The following is a 12,173-nucleotide window of genomic DNA, read 5'->3' as shown; positions in this document are numbered from 1 at the left end:
GATCCATATTGACAAGAGAACAAGCCTTTAAAAAACAAAAGTAGAGGTGATCATTTTCCTATAATTGTTCCATGGGTACCATAATCCTCCCCTTAAGTAGGTCAGCAATGAAAGCTAACTCTATTGAATAGAAAAAATGGGGAAAATGCTCCTTTCAAATAAGAGGCAAATAAATGTCTATATCATTTACCTATGATTCTCACACTGAAATTTGGGAACTGAATGAATGACGAATGAATGAATAAATGAATGAATGAAAAACATTTATTAAATGCTTAGTATGTGCTGAACACCAGGGATTCAAAGGAAAAAGCAAGACAACCCATACCTTCAAAGAGCTCATGTTTTAATGAGGGGAAACCACAAATATAAGAGAGTTCAACTACAGGGCTGATGCAAAAGCATGGTCCTTGAACATGAAGGGTGGTGAGGCCCGCAAGAGCTAGAAGGTCTATTAACAAGCAACTATGGCAGAATGGTCCGAGTGTTCCTCAGAAGGATTTAAGTTGTTAACATCTTACTCATCCAAATGGTATGACCATCCATGTGGTCTAGAGAGACCTGGTCTATTGCTGTTAAGAAGTGGAGAGTGAACCTGAGGGTGAGAGGGGGAGCAGAGGATTCTTCCCCCAAGGTTGGGGATGGGGAAAAGGATGTGAATTCTAGCATCTGTTGGAAAGTGGGTAGGGATGAAGACAGGGGCAGGGAAAGGCCCCCTGTGGTACCTGCTCCTCCTAAGCCTTCCAGCAGTCTTCCCCCTGCTTGGCCACCCTACCACCACCACCATCCCAGGTAACAGAAAAAGTGGATGGTTAAACAATGGGCAGAAAAAAAATGGTGTCTGAAGAAAATGAATTTAATACCTGTGTGTAGGGTGAGTGGTAGTGGGAAAGAGAAGGGTGGGGAAAGAGGAGAATGAATTCCCTTTTTAGACTGTTGCAGTAAGCCTGGCAGGAAATGGGACTATTTTAGATTAGTAGCTAGAGAAACGGTAAGATTCTTTGCAGAAGAAGAATCAACAAGGCATGACCATGAACCAGATATTGTGGAGGATGATGAACAGAAGAAATCTGGACATAATTACAAGACCAAGAACCTGGGCAAACAAGAGCCTGACCTCTGGGGCTTCTGAGGGTAATGGGAGAAATTAGGAAGAAGTATTTTGGTGGGGGAAGCTGAAAAGATGATTAACTTGGTTTTTTGCTTTGCTAACTTGCAGCTTTGCATGAGAAGTACAAATTCAGATGTCCTAAAGCTAATAGAAATAGGGGAGTGCTTTGTACATAGAAGGCACTTCATAAATCCTTTTTGATGACCTGACTCCAGGCAGAGTGAGCATTTAGACCAGCATCAAGAGATACTTGAAATTCTGCTTCTGACCTCAAGGTATTTGAGATACTACATTGTGTTAAATGATGTGGACACTTGTGAAGCTGCCAACAGCTTTCCCTCACTGTCACTCTTGTTTGTCAAATAAAGGAACCTCTAGCCAAGTACTGAGGTCCAGGGCTCTCTACCCCAACCAGAATTAAGGCTCTTATGTATGTAGAGGGAAGGTCTAGATATTTTAAATATAAATGCAAATGGTGAAAATTTGATGTGGATACAGGACAATGGGAGTTGAACAAGGGAAGGAAAGGGAAGGGTAGGGAAGAACAGGGTAGGGAAGGACTTTCAAACAACACTGACAAGTCAGCTCTATCTGCCTTATCTTTGACCTGTGACTCCCTAGGAATCTATGATGTTGTTCAATGTTGTCCTTACCACAGAGAAGTATCTGTAAAGCTTTTCCTATCCTGTCAGAAAAACAGAGAGATAAGGAGGAATAAGGCCATGCCTCCTTTACAGATCATTTATGTAGAATAAGTTCAAAATTATTTCAGTTTTTTTTAAAGTTTATTTACCAAAAGATAGTTTAAATTAATGTAGAATCCTACTGGTTGTGTGGCTAAAATACTTCACATTTAAAATAGAAAAATCAGGATTTTTGAGCTAGAAGGCAGTCCATAGTCCAACCCTGTCATTTTATGGATGAGAAAACCAAGGCTTCCTACTCATCACATGTGCAGATATTTTTTATTTAAGTAGAGTTTGCCAAACTCATTTTGAATCTGAGATACTACTACTACTACTACTGCTACTACCACCGCTGCCGCTACCACTACTACTACTGCTACTACTACTACTTCTACTGGCAACAAAAATAATATCTGGCATTTATATAAAGCTTTAAGGTTTGCAAAACACTTTATAGATATTCTCTCATTTTATCACAACAACCCTGGGTGGTGGGTCCCATTATTTTCCTTGTTTTACAAATGAGTAAACTGAGGCAAACAAAGGCTAAGTGACTTGCCTAAGGTCACACAGCTAGAGAAGGTCTGAGCTGGGATTTGAACTAATGTCTTCCTGACTCCACTTGCCACCTAGCTGAAATCTTGTAGTACAGCTCTGGTACTTTTTCTCTCTTGAAACATTACATTAGAAAAACTGGTGCTTGTAGGCTCCCTGCTGGCTTCTTGCTTCCCTTTCTGAGTTTCTTTATCAGGTATAATACCACTGGTTGTCTCCTACAAGAGTTGGATGCACTTACTTACAAATGGTTTTTAAAACCCTGTTTTGATTAACATTGGAGAATTTTTAGGACCCCCAAAGACAGGTTCTTTCCTCAGCTAAGATGAGGAATGAGTGTTCTCCGTTATTTTTACTCTTCTAGATGCTGAAACTTACTGAATCTCTTGGTTACTAATGTAAGATCAATACCATTTCTTTAAAAGTAAAAAAGCACAATGTGTTGATCGTTTCCTTAATTCCCCCTGAAATGTGTTTGACTACTTAATAGATCTACAAAGTTAGAAAATAAAGATAAAAATGTAATGAACATTTGGCAAAAATGCCAACAACCCCAAAGAGGTCCTGCTAATGGTCTTCTAGATTATGTGCTTTGACTCACATAATCATTTTTTTTTCTTTAGGGGGTGGTGAATTCGGTCATCAAACACTAAAGCCAATGTGATTAGAAAGCAGTCTTACAGGGGCAGAGCAGAGATGGCAGAGAAAAGGTAGAGACTGCCTTGAGCTCTCCCAATTTCCCTCCAAATGATGTTAAATAACTCATCAAAACAAATTTTGGAGCAGCAGATGCCACAAAAGGATAGGGTCCATAAGGACAATTTTCTAGCCCAAAATAACTTAGAAAGTTGTCAGGAAAAGTCTGTTGCATCAGGGTGAGAATAGAAACACAGCATAGGCTGTACCAATAGAGGCCATGCCACAGGAAATCAATAATAATCCTTGGAGGTAACTGAGTGGTGGCAGCAGCTACTTCTGGAGCTCTCAACCTATAGACAGTAAGGAAGTTGGACAACTGATCAGATGGAGATTACAAGGGTCCCCTTTCTGGCACTAGGTGAAGGACTCTGTTTCATTGCCCAAACTTGGGTCCGGGTCACAGTTCTGGTTCACAGTCTCAGGGCAAAGAGGAGCACTAGCACACCAGAGCTTGTGGCCACAGGGAGTGGGGACCCCGGTCACAATTCCAAGGCAGAAAAGAATGCTTGTGGTTACTCACAGACCAGAGCACAGGCCAAGCAAGTGGCAAACACATCTCTCCTTAGATCATACCACCATGGAAGAACTGAAAGCTTACAGACTCCCAGAATTAGCTCAATAACAGCTGCACAAAAAGCTCCTGAAGCTTGGGACAGCACCCCCTCCACCTTGGGAGCAGAGCCCAACTTTAATATAAAGCTAAAAGTCAAGAAATAGGCTAGAAAATAAGCAAACAACAACAAAAATAATCCTGACCACAGAAAGTTACAATGGTGACAAGGAAGATCAAAATACAGACTAAGAAGAAGAAGACAACAAAGTCAAAACCGCTACATCCCAATCAAAGAAGAATGTGAATTGGTCTTCGGCCCAAAAAGAATTACTAGAAGAGCTCAAAAAGGATTTTATAAATCAAATAAGAGAGGTAGAGAAAACACTGGGAAAAGAAACAACAGTGATATGAGAAAATAATGAAAAAGGAGTCAACAGCTTGGTAAAGGAGGCACAAAAAAAAGGTACTGAAAAACATAACACCCTAAAAAACAGAATAGACCAAATGGTAAAAGGCACAAAAATTCACTGAAGAGGACTCCTTAAAAAGCAAAATTGGCCACATGGGAAAAGATGGCACAAAAATTCACTGAAGAAAAGAACTCCTTAAAAGTAGAATTGGCCAAATGGAAAAAGATATAAAAAGCTCAATGAAGAAAATAATTTTTTAAAAATTAGAATTGGGAAAGCAGAAGCTAATGACTCCATGAGATATCAAGAAGCAATAAAATAAAATCAAAAGAATGGAAAAAAATAGAAAAAATATGTGAATATCTCATTGTAAAAACAATTGACCTGGAAAACAGATCAAGGAGAAATAATTTAAGAATTATTGGACCACCTGAAAGCCATCATTTAAAAAAAAGAGCCTAGACATCATTTTTCAAGAAATTATCGAGGAAAACTGCCCGCTATTCTAGAACCAGAAGGTAAAATACAAATGGAAAGATTACCTCTTAAAAGAGATCCCCAAATGAAAACTCCTGGGAGTAGTATAGCCAAATTCCAGAACTCCCAGATCAAAGAGAAAACACTGCAAGCATCCAGAAAGAAATAATTCAAATTTTGTGGAGCCAGTCAAGATAACACAAGACTTAGCAGCTTCTACATTAAGGGATCAGAAGGCTTGGAATATGAGATTCCACAGGGCAAAGGAGTCAGGATTTCAATCAAGAAACACCTACCTGGCAAAACTGAGTATAATGCTGCAGGGGGAAAATGGATATTTAATGAAACAAAGAACTTTCAAGCATTCCTGATGAAAAGACCAGAGGTGAATAGAAAATTTGACTTTCAAATACAAGGCCCAAGAGAAGCATAAAAAGATAAACATAAGTAATTTAATAAGATTAAACTATTTACGTTTCTACCTGGGAAGATGATATGCAGAACTCCTAAGAACTTTTTCATTATTAGGCCAGTTAGGAGTAAACATAGACAGAGGGCGCAGGTGTGAGTTGAATATGATGGGATGATATCTAAACAATAAAATTAAGGGGTGAGAAAAATGCATGCACTGGGAGAAGGGGGAAGGGAAAGGTAGGATGGGGTAAGTTATCTCACATAACAGAGACATGAAAGAGCTTTCACAGGGGAGGGGAAGATGGGGAAGATAGGTGGGAGCACTTGAACTTTACGCTCATAGGAATTGGCTCAAAGAGGGAATAACATACTTATTCAGTTGGGTATAGAAATCTATCTGACCTTACAGGAAAGTAGGAGGGGAAGGGGGATAACAGAAGGGGGATCTGATAGAAGGGAGGTCAGATTAGGGGAGGTGGTTGGCAGTCAAAAGCAAGACACTTTTGAGGATAGACAGGGTGAAAGGAGAGACAGAGTAGGATAAATAGGGGTAAACAGGATGAAGGGAAATAGTGAGCAATCATAACTGTAAAAAAATTTACAGCAAGTATCTCTAATAAAGGCCTCATTTCTCAAATATATAGAGAACTGAGTCAAATTGGTAACAATAAGAACCACTCCCCAACTGATAAACGGTCAAAGGATACGAACAGGTAGTTTTCAGACAAAGTAATCAAAGCTATCTATGGTCATATGAAAAAAAAATGCTATAAATATCTATTGGTTGGAGAAGTACAAATTAAAACAACTCTGAGGTACTACCCCCAAACTTATCAGCTCAGCTAATATGACAGAAAAGGAAAATGACAAATATTGGAGAGGATAGGGGGAAATTGAAACACAAATGCATTGTTGGTGGAGTCGTGAACTGATTCAACCATTCTGTAGAGCAATTTGGAACTATGCTCAAAGGGCTATGAAACCTTGCATACCTTTTGATCCAGCGATACCACTACTAGGTCTAGTATCCCAAAGAGAGAAAAAGCAAAAAGGAAAAGGACCTATATATACAAAAATATTTATAGCAGCTCTTTTAGTGGGGCAAAGAATTGGAAATTGAGAGGATGCCCATCAATTGGGGAATGGCTGACCAAGTTGTAGTATATGATTGTGATGGAATACTACTGTGTTATAAGAAATGAAAAGCAGGATCCTCTCAGAAAAACCTGGAAAGACTTACATGAATGGATACATAGTGAAGTGAACAGAACCAGGAAAACATTGCATGAGCAAAATTATTCAATGAAGAACTGTGAATGACTTAGCTATTCTCAGCAATACAGTGATCCAAGACAATCCCTAAGGACTTATGATGAAAAATGCTGTCTGCCTCCAGAAAAAGAACTGATGGACTATGAATGTAGATCAAAGCACACAATTTTTTTTTACTTTCTTTGTTTTTCTTGGGGTTTTTTGTCTGTGTTTTTTTCACAACATAACTAATATGGAAATATGTTTTGCATGACTGCACATGCATAACCTATGTCAAATTGGCTGCCTTCTCAGTGAGCTAAGAGGCAGGGAGGGAGAGAATTTGGAACTCGAAGTTTTAAGAAATGAATGCTAAAAATTGTTTTTACATGTAATTGGGGGGAATAGAATATTAATTTTTTAAAAAGGAAAGCAATCTTACCCACAAGAAACAGAGAGGACAGGTAAAGTGGTGGGGGGAGGGAGAATTCAGTATACTTGGACTCAAATCCCACCTCTGACCTACTTTTGTGACAAAGGGAAGGTCACTTAACCTTAAGCCTCAATTCCTCATCCATAAAATGAGGGGGCTGGCCTAGAGAGTTTCTGAGGTGTCCTCCAGCTCTCTTGCTATAATCTCATGATCATTCCAATGTGATATCACCCATAAAGTGTTTTGTAAACCTTCAAGTGCTATATAAATTCTGCTTAGTTGATTTAGTCATATCTGATGCTTAGTGACCCCACCTGGGGTTTTCTTAGCAAATATACTGTGGAGTGGCTTGCCATTTCCTTCCCCAGCTCATTTTACAGTTGAGTAAACTGAGGCAAACAGGGTTAAGTGACTTGCCCAGGATCACACAGCTAGTAAGTGTCTGAGGTCGGATTTTAACTCAGGTCCTCCAGACTCCAGGACCAGCACTCTATCCACTGCATCACTTAGCTGCCCATATAAATGAAATAAAATGCTTACCATTCTTCTTATTTATTCTTGAGTACCAATAGAACAATTGTTTAGCAGAAATGTTACAAGTTATAATTCTAGGATCTCCTGTTGATTATTTCCAATTTATCTTGTATATAGCTTGTTCATACATAGTTGTTTGCATGTTGTCTCTCATTAGACTGTGAGTTCCTTGGAGGTAGGCACTGTCTTTTTGCACATAGTAGGCACTTAATAAGTTTTTGTTAACTGATCAACACAATGCCATCACCTGCAGTTATTTACACTAAAAATCTTTTCACTTCAAGTAATGAGTCGGGACACCAAGTGCACATAATATTTTAGGCAGATTTGTTCAGGTGGTTATAGAAGAAAATGTTTAAATATTAGCTCTGCATCTTTTTCTGTGGAAGAATGTGGAGTAGTAGAAAGAGCAGATGAATTAGAATTGTCTTCTAGCCTCAACTTACCCACACTAACCCAAAATCAAAACCACAAATCAAAGAGTTAAAGCTCTTGGAAAAGTAGCCCATGGTGGGGCAGGTAGGTGGCACAGTGGATACAGCACCGGCCCTGAAGTCAGGAGGACCTGAGTTCAAATCCAGCCTCAGAACAAACACTTGACCCTTACTAGCTGTGTGACCCTGGGCAAGTCACTTAAGCCCAGTTGCCTAAAAAAAAAAAAGTAGCCCATGCTATGCAAATACAAGAGATTGTAATTATTTTCTCTGTACCTCCCTCCCCTCTTTGTAGCAATGGGGAGGGGGAGGGGAGAATGGAGAGGGACTCTATAGGTATGGAACACTGCATAATGTCAGACTAGTTTGGCACATTTTGGTGCCATTTGTTATAAAGAATGTTATAAAGAATGTTATAAAGAATGATTCTCTGAGAAGGGATACAGAGAAGTGTATTTCTCTGTAATGGAATGTGGATCCCATATATTTTTAAAAAATCAATGAAAATTTATTTCAAAAATAATTATTTTTTCCCTTTAGGGAAAATGACAGTGATCATCCTTTTCCTTATTTGTCTCATTTTAGAAGCTCCTCAAGAATAGATATTTTTTCATTCTTTGAATGTACATACCTAGGGCAATGCCCAATGCCTGACACATAATGGGAGATTAATTGATGCTTTGCTCATTAAATAGTGTTTCTCAAAGCCAACTTTATTGGGAACTTGCAGACTAAGTCCTTTACTATTGACCAGTCTTTCTGACATAGTCTCTTCAGTGAGAGATCAGTAGCACAGGAACCAGAGACTAGAATCCATGCTGAGAAGAACATTAGTTATTGTTGTTCATTTTTTGTTCTTGAAGAGAACCAATGATAACAGGAGAGTGATGTCTTGACTTACAAGTGAATTGGATTTAAGTGAGACAGAACTGTGCAAAGTCATCATCCTCATTCTCTCCTCCAGAGTTATCAGAGTCCAGTGGCAAGATATAGGTCAGGATGACTGGCAACCACCCTGAATGCTGTGGAAGACCTTAAGATACAATAAGAAGGAAGAGAAAAATGAGTCTGTTTTAAATCTACAGATTTGAAGAAATAAAACGCACTAGGACAAGAAGGAAGCTATTAATTTTTGGGAAAAAATCTTTACATCAAATATCTTTGATAGTGGTCTGATATCCAAGATAATACAGAGAAGTAACACAGTTAAAAGAGACCAAGAGCCATTCCCTGATGCATAAGTGGTCAAAGAAGATAAACAGCCAGTTCTCAAAAGAACCACTGTAAACTCTGAACAACCATGTGCAAGATCACTACAGATTATGGCTACTAAGAGAAATGCAAATCAAAACAACTCTGAGGTTTCACTTCCTATTCAGCAAACAGGCAAAGATGACAAAATATGGAACAAGATGATTCTGAGAACGCTTGGGTTAAAGGAACACAGGCACATGAATATATTGTTGGAGGAGTTGGGAACGGGACCATTCTGTAAACATTCTGGTAAGTAATTTGGAATTACGCTTTTTAGAAAGTAAATAAAATGTCCCTGGCTTCTGACCTGGAGGTCCTGCTGCTAGATTTACACTCTAAGAAGGTCAAAGGGGGAAAAAAGTCTCATATATATTCATAGTGGCACTTTTTTGGGGTAGCAAAGAACTGGAACAAAGTAGATACCTACTGATTGGGGAAATGGATAAACAAGTCATTGTACTTGAAAGAAAAGGGACATTGTGCTGGAAGAGACTGAATTTGAAGAATTCAGGGAAGAAAGGGAAGACACAAGAGCTATTCAAGAGCTAAGTGAGCTGAACAAGGAAGATCCCCCACAACTACAACAATGTAAATGGAAAGAATAGCAACAGTAAAACAATAATGACAAATCCACCTAACCGTATGTAGTTAAAATGAACAAATTTGGTCCCAAAGAAGAACTGAGAAAAATGTACCTCTCCCCTTTCTTTGTAGAAGTGAGTAACTATGGGTGCAGAACATCTCAAATGTGGTCAGACTCAGCTGATGTATGTTAGTTTTGCTGTACTGTTTTTTCCCCTCCTTTTTCATTCTATGTTGAAAGGATAGTTCACTGAATAGGGGATTGAAGGGGAATATATTCAGAAGTGAGGGTGACATAAAAACAAAAGATATTAATGTATATTAAAAATTGTGGTAAGAAATAGGGACAATTGGTGATAAATTTGCTCACAAAACAAATTTGCCTTGGATTGGACGGTGGTCTAGGATTAGAAGCACAGTAAAATGGAAAGACCTTTGAACTTGCAGTCAAAGGTCTTAAGTGTGAATCCTGGCTCTGCCCTTGACCTTCTGTTGACCTTAGGTCAATCATTTGACCTCTCTGGATCTCAGTTTCTTCCCCTATAAAAAGAAGGTTGGACTAGATGACCTTTAATATTCCTTCCATCTTTGTATTTGTGATCCCATGACCATGCAACCTGTTCATGAAGTTGATGAGCAAAGGAGGATGATCTGTATAATGAGAACAGTTTATTAAATCACTTTAGGGTAAGGGGGAAACAATCCGAAAAACTTTACCCAACATATACTGTGCTGATGAATGTAAAACCCGACATGAAAGAGTCTAAGGTCTCCACAGCCTTGCCTCAGACCAAGGGTGGAACACCTCACCCCTCTCCCCAACCCCACTCCCAGCATCCCCACACTGTAAACTATTCGACAGTTTTTACATTAATAAAATAAAAATTAAGTTTCCTGGGCATATTTAGTTTATCATAGTAAGTCTGTGTTAATATTTCCTAATCATAGTGACCTCAGCCTGCCAGAATGTACAGGCCCCTAATCCTCACTGTAATGTTTCCTCATTAGGCGCTCAGCATTGGCCACACTAGTCGCCGCAACTAAGCGCTGCCTTAGGCACCCCTGGAATTAATTACTAGAAGAAACACTGCTGTTTTGAATTGTCATCTTGAATTTATCACTTGCCACTTAATGTAACTCATCTGACCTAATACCTCCTCTGTGTCACCAGGGGCTTTGGCACGGGTTTCACCAGGGTAATAGCAGGGGTGTTCTGTATATCTAATGTGTCTGTAGAGCTGAGCACACATCTGCTGGAGGCCTGGTTAAAATCCTACCCTGGAGGCAAAGCATGCTAACAATGCCCCTAGCAAATTGCAGATTACCCATACGTCATGTTCTATCTAGAGCTGAGAGTGATTCTGAGGTAGGCCCGATACATCTAATTTCTGCTGTTTGGAAAAGATAATCTTTCATTTCATTGGAGGGAGCGGTCCTCACCATTTGTTTCACTCATGTTATATTTTTGAACATAATGAAACTGGCTATTCATGGATGGAAGAATAAGTGGCTCTGGGGGGCTCATAGTGCTAGGTCTGTGGCTTTTCCTTATAAATTCTAAAGAAATTGCTCATTAAATTACTCACACAAAGAAATACAACTTCAACATGGGCTCCTTCTCTGTCTCTGTCTCTCTCTCTCTCTCTCTCTCTCTCTCATACACACACACACACACATACACACACACGAACTCAATTGGAAATCCATGCCCGTTTGTCAGGATCCACATGACTTTTGCCTTCAGCTAGGGGATCTCACTTTCACTACTTTAAAATGTATATTTAATAAGAGAACTGATGATTAATTTTGTTCATTCCATTAAGGCTGCGAAATTATTTGGGGGCCAAAAATGAGCTCTGATATGTGTTCTGGCCAGTGATCCTCAATCAAATTTCTCATCTGTAAAAAAGATACTCAAAACAAATACTTCTCAAATTTTCTGCACATTCAGAAATCACAAAAATTCATTTTCTCCACTAAAGAACCAATATCTTGGTTCTAGGGAAGACTTCACACCAATACATAACATATATATTTTCTCCATTAGATGCACATTAGCATGGCGACATTCCAACAAGGTATGGAAATCCCACTGATGAAGGCATAAATAAAATGGATTCTTTAGTAGGTCTTTAATGATGACAATTCTTACAATGTTTCATAGACAAAAACATTTCCTCTGCTTACCACCCTGTGCATTCCACATAGTAAACTTCAGAAGATGTATAATGCAATATAAACATTAATAGTTATACAATTGTGTTGTTTTAGAAAGACTATTTATAGAGAAAATACAAAATGCCTCCCCAAAGTATACTTAGACCTAAGCCACCATAATCTTCCTGCTCATACAGCAGGAAATCTAATACACCAGCTCAATAAACCTGTAGGAAACAAAGGTTTTATGTAGCATTAAGAGTCACAATATTAAAATGCCCACATTACATTCAATTGCTCTTAGAAGGCTCTTCTTACAAATCAAGGACATTGAGCGCCATTTTGAGATGGCAATGTCACGTGTAAGAATAGATTGGATAGGAAACATGAAAAAAGAACCCTAACTTAATCTCTGGAATTAGTAGCTGAAAGACCTATTGAGGCTTCTTCCAGACTATTCTAGGCACTGGTATTACTGTCACTAGGAATGTTCTATCATGAAGCACTGGATTTATAAAACAGGACTCAAAAAGAATAGGTTGCATGTAATGCTGGCTCAATCTCTGAACAGTTCTGGAGTCTTGAAGAAGATTCATCACCATTATGTGTACCTGTTCTCTCTC

The sequence above is a fragment of the Phascolarctos cinereus genome, unplaced genomic scaffold, assembly GCF_003287225.1.
Source record: "Phascolarctos cinereus isolate Bilbo 61053 unplaced genomic scaffold, phaCin_HiC Scaffold_726;HRSCAF=1367, whole genome shotgun sequence".
NCBI classification, from domain to species: Eukaryota; Metazoa; Chordata; class Mammalia; order Diprotodontia; family Phascolarctidae; genus Phascolarctos; species Phascolarctos cinereus.
Note: the sequence above shows the minus strand (reverse complement) of the source record.